We start from the raw sequence: 10943 nt of genomic DNA on the forward strand, positions 1-10943 counted from the left end.
TGGTAATTACTTGAATGAATGTCAAGATGTATTGAGTTACTTGTCACAAGGATCAATATCAAGTTTATTGAAAACCGAAGGACCAAAGTGTTATTCTCTCATTTATAAGGATGAGCTTGAGCATAGAATGACTAAGTTACCCTTGAAGATTGTATTCATCCAGTGTACAAAATGACACAATGGTCTCTAAAATTTAGTAGCAAGTTCAAAGTAGTCCCATAAGTATTATCTGAGTAGTTTGGTCCTTTAATTTTGCCAAACATGAGTACTTTTGATTTCTATAGAATATTTTATTATCTAATTTAGATTGTCAAATTTAACCTGAATTGTAAGATTTTTTTTTTTTTTTTTTAACTAGAAACACAATTTTTTTTTTGTCGAAATCTCAGAAAGCACAGTATAAAAATCTAAACCCACAATGATTATATCTTTGATTCTTCTTTATCTCTTCTCGACTTGAGCCGAGTGGATGATACGTGACATGGAATACCTGATCGTTTAGTCAAAATGTGCCTCCAAATGCGAGTTCCGCCTAGATATTTTATATTTTCACAATTCCAATTAAATTTAAATAGTCAAAATTTGGTAAATATTTGAAAAAAAAAAGAAGCTAAAAATATTCACTTTTAATAAACTTAAAGGACCAAAACTGCTCAAATGTTGCTACTTTGAACCTAGTTACTAAATATAAGGGATCATGTTTGTCATTTTGTCGTACAACTTTTGCAAATACTGAGTAAATATAAGGACACAGACGTAAAACGAGGACACTATAGGGTACTATAAATTAACCTAATTGTCTTTGAAAAGAATTTCTCATGAACTCTGGACCGAAAGAACGAGGCAAAGAGAGAGGTATTTGGGGAGTCTTTAATGGTGGTTGCCCCCTCTCTCTTCGCCGATGATTTCCTTTTTCATAACAATAAACCACCATTTATCTTAAGGCTCTGTTTGCTTAAGCTGTTATTCTGAAACATATACACACATACATATCTATATATAATATAAAAGCAGGCAGGTTGAAGGGTTTAGGGTTTAAGATCTAATCCTTTTGCTTCTTTTTCTTCTTCTTCTTTTTCCTCATCTCCGCCACCCCACCCCCACCACAATAATAATAACATTGTTGTTGTTATTGTAAATGGTGAGAGGCTGTGATGATTAAGGTGTTGTCTAGAGTTCATAATGGGGCAAGTGGAGCGGGGCCCGTATCTTGGCGGGGCGACCTGGTAAGGCCTACTTTGTTGTCGGTAGTGCAAACCGAGGGTCTGCATGTTATATCCCGCATTTTGTGCGTCGGAATATTTCGAGATCGAGTAAATCGAAGAAAATAAGTTTGACGAAAATTTGAGGAAATGCTGGGCGAATTTTTAAGTCAACTATGGAGGCGCATATCTCATAGTATATGTGGAGTTTTAAGGTGTTTTAAAAGCCTAAAATGAAGTTCGTCGAGTCTAGTTTGTAACGCAACAAACCGTTCATTGATAGACATCGGAGTAGAGAATTATAGACGTTACAAAATCGAATCGTCGACGCAGAAACAGTATTCCCGCGGTACCGTTTACAAGTCTATCGATGCGCATCTACGAAAGAAACCGACGTTGCGCTTTTTAAAAAGGGACGAGAAACTTCATTTTATTTCACAAAAAGCTCCACAAATTTCGTAAATTTCAAGAAGAAAGAGAAAAAAAAAAGAAGAGAAATCTTGAAGCCTTCAACTTTGATTCAAAATTATAATTTGTTTGTATTCCTACTAAGTTCAAGATTTCTCACAAAGTGGTATAAATATCATGGCAAGAAAGAGCTTCTTTTGGCAAGTGGAAAAGTTGGAAAAGGGTAAGAATTTAATCTTCTTTATATGTTATGTATGGTTGTGTATGTTGTGGTGTGTAGGAATGAGGGAAATTCATGAAAAATATGGACTATATGTTGAGGCCGTGTGGTTGTGGTATAGTATGAAAGGGATGAATCAATTTTCTTAAGTATTTTGGTTGTTGTTACAATGGAATCTATGATGAGAAATGGAAGTTTGATAATTCTAGTTCAAGTTGTAGTTGTCGGGAAGTTGTTTTAGAAGTTAAAGTGAATTGAATATGTTGTTCTTGTGTTTATGGGAAACTAATGTTGTTAGTGTGAATTGTTGGTGTGATTTATGAAGTTGAAAGAAAGAAATATGTTGTCATTATTCTTGTTGAGTTTGGATAATTTTAGGTAGTGTGTTGGTTGCCGTCATTGAAATGTCGAGCGGATTATTCAAAACATTCTTGACTATTGTTTGGAAGGTTTCGAATTGGTATTTGAATATGTGAACAATTATGAATTGAACATAAATGAGATGCCATGGAATTGTAAAAAAGAATCGTGATGTTAATGCATTTGGGATTGAATATGGATATTGTAGGATGTGAAAATGAATGGGAAACATGAAAGTATAAATGTTGAAGTTGAGTTGTAGAAAGTTCAAGGTTGTCGCAGGTGTTGTGTGTGTTGTGTGGTGATAGTGATTTAATTGTATTTAACATGATTGTGTGTTGTTGAAATGTGTGGAGAATAAATGAAGTTCATGAAATCATGTATGGTGAAGTTGGGCGCGTGTAGGGGAAAGTTTTGTGGAACATGGTGAACCAAATTATATGTTCATTTTGGTGGTTGTTTGTCATGGATTATGTGATGTAAATGAGAGTTTAATGTGTCAAGTTGGTGTTGTACTTGTTGGTGGGCTGATTTAGAATCTTAAGAAATTTTAATATAGTTTCATGAATTTGTGGAAGATAATGTTGTCCATGTGTGAATTGTTGGTATCATTGTTGAAGATTTGGCCGAGTTAAATTCTCAAGGCGTCCAAGTTATGGAAGTCTTTGCCAAAATGCGTAGAAAAAGCAATGGTTTGGAATTGGATCCTTTGGCCGACTAATGTTCGATGCTATTGACGTTGTTGTAGATTTTTGAGAAGACGAACTTACGTTGGATTAGCTTAGGAAGCAAGCCAGGTATGTGAAGCTTACCCTTCTTTTCTTTTTGGCATGTCTTAGACGGAACTAAGGTATGACATGATATGTGCCTCTCGGGGTAATTCCATTCTGTAAATTTCAAGTATGTTTGTGAATCGTATTTGCTCTTGTGGTTTGTATGTTCTTGGTATGGTTGAGTTTGAAAAATTGTGTAAGCGATTCGTATAAGTTCCTTGATGTTCGTATCTTTAACGCGGTTGAGTTATGACCCTTATGTCTTTTGTAGGATTAAACTTTAAGGTTTCAAAAGAGTTCTATTTTCAAAAGAATTTTGTTTTCAAAAGAGACTTGTTCCAAAACGACTTCGAAACTACGAACGTCCGTAACTTTGCATACGACCTCGAAACGCCCCAAAACATAATATGTAAGTTCATAAGACATCACTCTCCCCCTACCCCTCGTAGTCGGGCTCGGACGGGGTCGGCACCCGTCCGTGGGGCCCGCGGCCTTTCTATGCTACCTTTATGGATTTTTCGGAAAATTTAATATTTTCTTCACTATGATTACTTATTTATCTGTCGAGTTGGAAATAAGGGTTTTATGCCCATGATTTTGATACGTAACAACGATTTCTGAAGTTCGGTTTGATATGTCCCGAGCGAGATTCGGGGAGAAAACTATGATTTTGGATTTTCAAAAAAAAAAGGGTTCGTTTTGATCATTCGGTTAGTCCAGGGATGGTGTCTGAGTGTGTGTGGTTACTTACGATCCGCTTCGCGCGTTACGTGTTACCTCTTTCACGGGATCCCGGCCGGTATATGATCGCGCGCACTATGATATACTACGGTGTTATCTTGTGTTACGGTTCCGAGACCTCGCCATAAGCCGGTTCCCGTTTATGGAGTTATCGCCGTGATATGGCTTATGATGTGTTGTGACGATGTGTTGTGTTCGGGGATACGGAGATTTGAAACTTTCTACGGTGTTATGCGTGTTGTGGCGCAATGAGGTGGCGACCACGTTACGTACGGCAAGGGTCCTATGAGGCATAGTATTTGATATGTGATGATGTATGATGATATGATGAGTTTGATGCGATGATATAGAGCAAATCACATCGATTAATGAATTCCGTAGCCAGCCCGGTGTGATCGTTCGGTATGGTATGTATGATACGTATATAGGATATAATGTAGGTAGTTGGTTATTACGACTTTACTTTTGTTGCTCTACTTTGGTTATGGCCTCACGTTTTGATGCTTGTCTTTGTACTTCGCGTACGATACGTATTTAAATGCGGCCCGCTGTTCGGGGCTGCTGACCGTGCCACGCGAGGCACCCGCGGACGAGTAGGTGATGTTGGAAGATGCTGGGCTGGATTAGCCATTCAATTTCATAAGTCTTCTTGAGAGTCAGTGCTTTTGTGTGGTGTTCGAAGTTATGATAGAACTTTGCGAAACGGTGTCGGTGTGTGATATGTCGAGTCTTGTTTTGTACGCAGGCTACGTAATGAAATTGGTCAGGATGCATTATGCTACCGATGTGTGTTTGTGGCTATATAAGCCGAAGCACTCGTTATGCCTTACATTACAGCTTTTCATACGATTACGATTTTATTTGGTTGAAAGAAAAAAAAAAGGCATGTTTGTTTTTACGAAAAATTTTCATTTCGTGCGTATGTTATGTTTTACCAAGATGATTGTGTGTATTACGAAAGCTCACGGCCGCCGGCTTCATAGTGTCGGTGCCCATCACACCCTATCGGATTAAGGGTGTGACACTGCAGCCATGGCGGGTATATTGTCTCTTTTGCCCCTCATTTTACACATCTGAGCCTCAAAATACCCTCAAAACAAAAAGGTTTAAGCTACTATTTATGTTTAATAATAATTTCAAAATTCCTTTAAGGAAGTTACATTTGCTTTCCATTTAGTTTGCTGACTCTTTTGTTTAGAGTTTTCTGTACAGGTATTTATTGAAGTCATTATTTATATCTATCTACAAATGTACAGTGCCTTTTTGTCGGGCACTTAGATGATTACATAAAAAATACAGTAATTTTTTTTTTTTAAAATAAAGGTGTACATATCTCTTTGAAGGAAGTTTTTCTTTTAAGCTAAAATTCCCGGTGAATTATTGGACTAAAATGGTAAAAGAAAGGTCATTTGACATTTTCTATTTATATAAGAGGAAAATATAAAATGAGAAAAAGAAGAATGAGGCGGATATTGTCTGATTTTAGTCCTTCAAAAAACGAACATGATATCAATATGTCCTCAATAATATATTAAAATGGGTGAATTTAGAACTTTATATCATATATTGTAAGATAATCCATTGTAAGGATAAATGTATAATTTATATGTATTGCAATTACGAAAATGACCAAATCACACATTATCTTTTTGGAGTCTAAAATAGCCCAAAAAATAAGAAATTTTAATATATCTACCTCAATCTCACACTTTTAACCATTTTTTATATGATTTTCAGGTTACTATTTTCATCATATTTCAAACTGATATCTGCTTTGGTTCAGAGAATCCAGTAAAATGAAATCCATTCTTACCATGTCCATGAAAACATAAACATAGGAAAATATATATATATATAAAAAAAAAAAGACAACAAATTTATAGTAGCAATAGCACGTATGTGTGTGATGCAGAGAGGTACTCATGAAAATTTTGGATTAAAAAAAAAGCGAACACTCAGTTATGCAAAAAAAAAAATAAGTTGGTAGTCTAATTTATTTTTGGCATTATGTTCATTTACTTATAAAACGCTTAACTGATGTTGCCTAAGACTAACGGTCCAATTATTTTTTTGAACTTTTTTAAATGACAAAATCGCTTTTCGTGTTAAACCATTTCAAAAAAAAAAAAAAATTTATAAAATTTTACGCTTTTCGGCAACTTATGGCTCCAATTCCAAACGAGGCTCTTATATCCTAAACAACACATACCTTATAAGATAATTCACGGACCTAAAGAACTTTTAAGTCTACCAAAGCTTGTTAATAGTGAAAACTTTAACGACGGAATGCACTTTGACGAGGAGTAAGAGGATGTAATATAAGAAACCAGATTTGCCCTTTGCTGAAACTAACACTGTTAAGCTTCTGTCTTTGTAGGGACTAAAATCACACAAAATATATTAATTGAAGGTTGAAATTGCTAAGTTGAATAACTTAAGGACTAAAATCAAAATTAAGCAATAACACAGGGACCAAAAATGCTATTTCCCCTACTAAAACTAATGAACCATTTCTGTCATTTTCTCGTACAATTTTTGGAAATAGCGAGTAAATACAAGGACAAAAACGTAAAACGAGGACACACAATAGGGTACTATAAAATAACCTAATTGTGCCGCAAAAGAATTTCTGATGAAGTCTAGACGGAAAGAATGAGGCAAAGAGAGAGGTATTTGGGGAGTCTTTAATGGTGGTTGCCCTCTCTCTTTTTGCCGTTGATTTCCATTTTTCGTAACAATAAACCACCATTGAAGGCTCTGTTTGGTTAAGCTGTTGTTCTGAAACTTTCGATGAAAATCGCAAGTTTCTACAGTATGTATACATACATACACATCTATATATATATATACATATAAATATAAAAGCAAGCAGGTTGAAGGGTTTAGGGTTTTAAGATCTAACCCTTTTGCTTCTTTTTCTTTCTTCTTCTTTTTCCTCCTCATCATCATCTTCAACACAACAACATTATGGCTACTATTATTATTATTATTGTAAAGGATGAGAGGCTATGATGATTAAATAGTTGTCTAGAGTTCATAATGGGGCAAATGGAGCGGGGGCCCGTATCTTGGCGGGGCGACCCGGGTAAGGCCTACTTTGTTGTTGGTAGTGCAAACCGAGGGTCTGCAGCCATGGCGGGTACATTGTCTCTTTTGCCCCCTCATTTTACACTTCTGAGCCTCAAAATACCCCAAAACAAAAAAGTATTATCGAAAACTTTTGATTTTTTTTAAGGGCTAAAACTTACTCTATTTATGATTGAGAAATTCCATATTTCCGTTAATGAAAGTCACATTTGCTTTTTTTATTGTTTTGCTGACTCTATACTGTTTAGAGATTTGTGTACATGTCTTTGTTGAAGTCATTATATTTATTAAATTTTATTGAAGGAACTTTTTCTTTTTAAGTGACATTTAACGATATTTTGAGTTTATAAAAGGAAATTAGAAACGAGAAAAAGAATAGAGGGGCATGCTTTCGATGACTAACTGTTGTTGTTAAAAAGAAAATATGACATTCATGGGTGTATAATCTGTAAAATTGTTGTTCCCTTCCGTCCCAAAAAGATTGTCTTACTTTCCTTATTTTATTAAAAAGATTATTGGCATTTCTATATTTTAGAAATATTTTTAACTTTATTAGAAGATGTACAACCATACAAATATTTAAGACTTGTTTTGGATCACACATTTTTAAAGTCTTACTTGATTTCTTAAATTCCGTACCGACTCAAACTAAGGCCCTGTTTGTCCGTAGATACCAAAAAATTTTTTTCACTTTTTTTGGAATTTTAGAGTTGGAGTTGAAGTTGGAGTTGTGTTTGGCCATAGTTTTTAAAATTATAGTTTTTGGTGAAATGTAGTTGTAAAAAAGTGATTTTTTTTTAAAAACAAGTTTTTTGAGTTTTTGGTATTCCGGAATACAACTTCAAGTTGTATTTGGAATTCTCATGGCCAAACGCTGATTCCGGAAAAAAGTGAAAAAAAATTCGGAATAAAGTGAATAATTCTTATGGCCAAACGGGGGCTAAGACAATCTTTTTGGGATGGAGGAAGTAGTATGTATTAATTTGTAAAGTATGAATTTCATAATTGCATAATCTATAATACTACTGATTAAGGAAGAAAAATTATGGTTCTAGTAGAATTTGTATAGTCCTTCGTATCCTTTACCTTTGGTTTTAACATAAAATAAATATATTTAGAAATTATTTAATTTTAAATCCTTTCTGATTGCAAATGATTTTTATGTGACTATGTTATGGATATTCACTATGTGCTGTGTTTCTTGGACTTTTTCCTTACTGGTTTCTTAGTCATTATGTCATTACTGATGCTTATTTGTAGGCTGTGATGATATAAGCTTATTGAGTTAATCGAGTTTTGGTCAAGTGGAACCGTATCTTGGCAGGGCAAACCAAAATGTCTTGTAAGTGGAGTAACGAGTGTTGGAATGACATAGTTCCTAAACCCTATAGTGATTGATGTTGTTGTTGTTGTTGTTGTATGCTATTCTGGTTTGCAGCCATGGCGGTGTCCCTTTCCTTTACCCGATTTTGTGATTGATCTGAGCCTACTTATGTACTCGACCAAGAATAGTCTGTCAGAGTGACAAAATAAGTAAAACACTTGAGAATGGTCTGTTGTGTTCTTGTATTTTCTGTCTCTGCTTTATTGGTCATAATGCCTTACAAAGATCACAATCATAAGAGCAGTATTATTGATGCTTATGTATAGGATGTGATGATAAAGCTTCTCGGGTTTATTTGGTTTGGGTCAACAGGACCTGTGTCTTGGTAGGGTGTGCGGAACCACATACCAGGATGAATTATAACCATATTGATATTATTAATATCGATATTAATGATTTATACAGTTATGTTCCCAATTGGTTTGATATTGAGGTTTAGTAGTTGTTTTTATCATGGTTTGAGGTCATGGCGGCGCTCCTTCCTTACCCAATTTTGTGTCTGACATGAGCCTATATATGTGCTCACCTGTCACTTTATGGACACTTTATGAATATATAGTTGTGTTTGGGCTGTTATGATAAGTTTATTTTCCAATGGAAAGAAGAACCAAGTTGTATCTTGGCTTAGAAATGTAAATGGCTTTTGGGTAGATATAACCTTGAAGTTGTTCTCCTCTAGCTAAAGTTTACCGATTCAGGTGCTTTTCATCAGTACAAACTTCAGCTCAATTGGCTCTCTTTAATATGCTATCAAAGAGAAGTTCACAGTTCTTGACAATTGTAAATGGTTTGATGTTGTTGAAGGCAACCAGTGGACTAAAATGGTGAAGCAATAGAACTCATTTTCACATTGAGATTGAGTGTGTGATGGTTTGAAGGTAGTGACCAAGGTTTCCAATAAGGATTATGTTTGTGGACATTCTTGATCAAAGCAAGTATATGCTGTCTGAAGAAAAGTGGCCAAGCTGAAAAAGGATTCTTACAATGTGAAGCACAATTTGCAAGGAATGTAAAAAACAACTAGAGTGATGAAAAGCTTTTTGGAATGGAATGTTGAATCAAGCACTTTGCTGCAGATTGTAGAAAGTATTGCTCTATGACTTATGTTTTCTAGTGATGTTCATGAGCAGAAAACCTTTTCCTTTTGTTGTTGTATTATGGCAAATAGCTAAGTTTTTATGCTAGTCAGCAGGGGAAATATTTGTTATTTGGAAGTCGGCATCCTTGATATGACTGTTTTTTTTTTTAAAAAAAAAAAAATCTAGGAAAGTTGTTTTATTTCATATTGTCAGTCTCAAGCTCGAACAAATGAAGGTATTAATTCAACTCATCTACTAGGAGCTCATAGTGCACAGCTTGAACAAATGAAGGTTTTAATTCAACCCATCTATGTGAGCATTCTCAATGTGGCACGTTGTTTTAATCCAGAAACGAAGAAGCCTAATGACTAGGTTTTATAATCTTAATGTGATATCCATCCAAACTTCTTCACGTTCATTTGCTAATTTTGGAAAACAGATGCAAGTCGCAGAAGACAAATTGCCTAAAGGGGTGTCGGTAAATCGCAACAAACCGATAAATCGAGAAAAAATCGGACTAGTGATTTTGTCACGCCTCGAACCATGGTCTAGGTGTAACACGGCACTCGGTGCCTAATTGCATGTGACCAAGCGAACTCATAGGCTGGTTGAATTAACATGGGATATCAAAACATACAAGAATAAGGAAATAAGACTAACACGTATTGATCTATTAAAAAGTCTTACTAAATTATATTAAATACGGAATTTACCGTTTAAGTCTGAAACATCTGAATAAATAGCCAACAAGGCTAATACATCAAAGTCTGCTAATATCTGACTGACCGAACTATGTCTATGAAGCCTACGAATCCGAAAAGATAAGCATCTAAAAGCTCCGAAAGATCGTATAGATAACGCCCGGAGGAATCTGGCTCACCTGAAAAAATTAATACAAGCAATGAAGTTCAGTTAGTTGGATCATCAACCTGTAAGTCGTTATTATGACATAAGATCAACTTTAACTTGATAAAGGGACATGTCACATTTGAATTATCTTACGATATGTAAAGCAATCAAAAGAAGAATTATAAGTAATGAACCTAAACAACCGAACAAACAAGAAAGCGAGTAACCGAAATACTCCTTGTTACGAATAAAGAATCACCAAAATCGTAAATATAAACGGTGGCCCGGGGCCCAAATAATGTGCAAAAAAGCGTGACCTCGTGCCAAGCAATACGTATGCATAAAACTGCGTGCCTAGGGGCCCAAAAATACAAATACAATGTTCAACATTAAACAATTTACAAAGAAACAGGCTATATAGTGATAGCATGATAACCTTTTCGATTATGGAACTTAAACAAATAACCGATTATATCTTTGATTGAGACTATTATGATGTCAATACAAGTCTATAATGATTAAATCGAGTTCATGATATTCAAAATGATCACCATGAACGAATTATGAAACCATAACCCTAAAAGATAGCAGTTCTACAACTATTCAAGAAACTAGGGCTAAATTGTATTCTGAGTCAAATTATTGATAAACATGTAGAATGAGACATAGGGAGAATCATAAACGTTTCCTAACGTAGATAATTAGCCTCACATACCTTAACTGCTTCACAAACCACAATAAAAGTCTGAACTTTGAGAAGAATCCCAAAAGCTTGTGTCTCAAAACTTGAATATGGATTTTCTTGAAAACCCTAGGTTAAGAACAATGATTTCTCATTTA

At 35.0% G+C, this 10943-nt stretch overlaps 2 long non-coding RNA genes across 2 annotated transcripts; one reads left to right on the plus strand and one right to left on the minus strand.

The window, feature by feature from the left end:
- Window positions 1-803: 803 nt before the first annotated feature.
- On the minus strand, window positions 804-6935 carry LOC132044010 (uncharacterized). The gene is made up of 3 exons (XR_009411996.1): window positions 6786-6935; window positions 1108-1223; window positions 804-1069 (listed from the first exon to the last, which is right to left on the minus strand). It is a non-coding gene; the product is annotated as an uncharacterized LOC132044010 (long non-coding RNA).
- A 403-nt stretch (window positions 6936-7338) lies between these two features.
- On the plus strand, window positions 7339-9484 carry LOC132044009 (uncharacterized). Its single transcript, XR_009411995.1, has 2 exons — window positions 7339-8584; window positions 8615-9484. It is a non-coding gene; the product is annotated as an uncharacterized LOC132044009 (long non-coding RNA).
- Window positions 9485-10943: the final 1459 nt, after the last annotated feature.

Source organism: Lycium ferocissimum, unplaced genomic scaffold (genome assembly GCF_029784015.1).
Source record: "Lycium ferocissimum isolate CSIRO_LF1 unplaced genomic scaffold, AGI_CSIRO_Lferr_CH_V1 ctg3230, whole genome shotgun sequence".
Classification (NCBI taxonomy): Eukaryota; Viridiplantae; Streptophyta; class Magnoliopsida; order Solanales; family Solanaceae; genus Lycium; species Lycium ferocissimum.